The following is a 3,027-nucleotide window of genomic DNA, read 5'->3' on the forward strand; positions in this document are numbered from 1 at the left end:
TGCGACGGAAACTCCCCCTCGACCCAAAGACGGTTGTAAAGACCGAGAAGGCGCCGCTGGCAGTCCACTGAAAGATGTTTCAGCATTTGACAGTGGATGCCATCTGGCCCAGGAGCGGTATCAGGGCAAGCAGCGAGGGCACTGCGAAATTCCCACTCACTGAATGGAGCATTGTAAGATTCTGGGTGGGTGGTGCGAAACGAAAGGCTCCGACGTTCCATCCGCTCTTTAATGGAGCGGAAGGCCTGGGGGTAATTCGCAGAAGCGGAACTCAAAGAAAAATGCTCTGCTAAGCGATTTGCAATGACGTCGGAGTCAGTACAAACTGCTCCATTCAGTGAGAGCGCAGGGACGCTGACAGGTGGCCGATAGCCGTAGACGCGTCGAATCTTGGCCCAGACCTGCGATGGAGAGACATGGAGGCCAATTGTGGACACATACCGCTCCCAGCACTCCTTCTTGCCTTGGCGGATAAGGAGGCGGGCCCGCGCACGCAGCCGTTTGAAGGCGATAAGGTGGTCGAGGGAGGGGTGACGCTTGTGACGCTGGAGCGCCCGCCGGCGATCTTTAATCGCTTCAGCGATCTCAGGCGATCACCAAGGCACAGCCTTCCGCCGAGGGGACCCACAGGAATGGGGAATGGCAGATTCGGCGGCAGTAACGATGCCGGTGGTGACCGATTGAACCACCGCATCAATGTCATCGGTAGAGAGAGGCTCAAAAGCGGCAGTGGAGGAGAACAAGTCCCAGTCAGCCTTATTCATAGCCCATCTGCTAGGGCGCCCAGAAGAGTGGCGCTGTGGTAGTGACAAAAAGATCGGAAAATGGTCACTACCACACAGGTCGTCATGCACACTCCATTGGACAGACGGTAAGAGGCTATGGCTACAGATGGAAAGGTCAATGGCGGAGTAGGTGCCATGCGCCACACTGAAGTGTGTGAAGGCACCATCATTTAACAGCGAGAGATCGAGCTGCGACAATAAATGCTCAACGATGGCGCCTCGACCTGTTGCCACTGACCCACCCCACAGAGGGTTATGAGCGTTGAAGTCGCCCAATAGCAAAAAGGGAGGCGGCAATTGGGCGACCAGTGCAGCCAGGACATGGTGCGAGACATCACCATCCGGTGGAATGTAAAGACTGCAGACGGTAACAGCCTGTGGCGTCCACACGCGTACAGCGACAGCCTCTAAAGGCGTCTGGAGAGGGACAGACTCGCTGTGCAGAGTGTGAAGGACATATATGCAGACGCCACCAGACACCCTTTCATAAGCTGCTCGGTTCTTATAATAACCCCGATAGCCACGGAGGGCGGGGGTTCGCATTGCTGGAAACCAAGTTTCCTGGAGAGCAATGCAGAAGAAAGGGTGAAGGCTGATAAGGTGGCGGAGCTCAGCTAGATGGTGGAAGAAACCGCTGCAGTTCCACTGGAGGATGGTGTTGTCCATGGCTGGGAAAGGCGTGACGGGACTGGGAAGGCAGATTACGCCACTGGGGCACCTGCTGCCTCCGATGGAGCATCCGTGCAAATGCCATCCATTGCGTCCGCGGGACCGGCAAGAACGAGGTCCGCAGCGGACGCCAGAATCTCCACCTCGTCCTCAGAGGCAGAGCTTGTAGGGAGCGGCGGGATCGGTGCCACCGCATTACCGTTGGTCTTGGGGACTTTCTTCCTTTTCTGCTTATCACGCTGTGCCTTCGGCTCTTCAGGCTGCATGGGCTTCACTGGGTCAGTCTCAGGGACAGACGACGACCGCGAGGCCCGACGACCAGGGACTGGCGGTTGTTTCAACCACTTGCGGGCGTCCGCTTTGCCACTGGTCGGAACTTGCGAAGGGAGGTCCCCAAGGGATCCCTTCCTGGCGAGAGCAGCCGAAGAAGTCTTACATTTCTCCGGCTGGGAAGGGGGAGCTGATGTCCCCGAAGGTTGGGAGGGTGTTGCTCCTGAAGAAGATGGAGCAGGAGCAACAGGGTGTGAAGTGCGCCCCACAAGCAAGGGGGCCGGTGGATGCTGACCGATCTTAGAGCCGATTCGTGATGACGGGAGAACCGTCGTTGCAGCAGCGGCGTAGGTCGACGGCATTGCCACAGGATGGAGCCTCTCATATTTCCGTCTAGCCTCGGGGTAGGTCAGCCGGTCCAAGGTCTTATATTCCATTATCTTCCGTTCTTTCTGCAATATCCTACAGTCCGGCGAGCAGGGGGAATGGTGTTCTCCGCAGTTAACACAGATAGGAGGCGGGGCACATGGAGTATCGGGATGCGAAGGACGTCCGCAATCCCGACACGTCATGCTGGAAGTACAGCGAGATGACATGTGCCCGAACTTCCAGCATTTAAAACACCGCATCGGAGGAGGGATATATGGTTTCACATCACAACGATAAACCATCACCTTAACCTTTTCGGGTAAGACATCACCCTCAAAGGCCAAGATGAAGGCACCGGTGGCGACCTGATTATCCCTCGGACCCCGATGGACGCGCCGGACGAAGTGAACACCTCGTCGTTCGAGGTTGGCGCGTAATTCATCGTCGGACTGCAGAAGAAGATCCCGGTGGAATATGATACCCTGGACCATGTTCAGACTCTTATGCGGCGTGATGCTAACGGAAACATCCCCCAACTTGTCACAATTGAGCAACCTCCGTGACTGGGCAGAGGATGCCGTTTTGATCAACACCGATCCAGACCGCATCTTGGACAAGCCCTCCACCTCCCCGAACTTGTCCTCTAAATGCTCTACAAAGAACTGCGGCTTCACGGATAGAAAAGATTCCCCATCACCTCTGGTACAGACAAGATATCTGGGCGAATACGTCTCAGTGTCACGCAATGCCTGTCGTTCCTCCCATGGTGTGGCGAGGGAGGGGAACGATTTGGGGTCATAAACGTTACCTTTAAAATGGGCTCTCGAACGCTTAGAGACTGCTGACGGCTGGCCGCCAGCGACAGATGATGTACCACGCTTCATTGCGGGTCATCCGCCCTGATGCCACCTACTCCGACCAAGGGCCCTCCCCA

This window comes from Schistocerca serialis, chromosome 8 (genome assembly GCF_023864345.2).
Source record: "Schistocerca serialis cubense isolate TAMUIC-IGC-003099 chromosome 8, iqSchSeri2.2, whole genome shotgun sequence".
NCBI lineage: Eukaryota > Metazoa > Arthropoda > Insecta > Orthoptera > Acrididae > Schistocerca > Schistocerca serialis.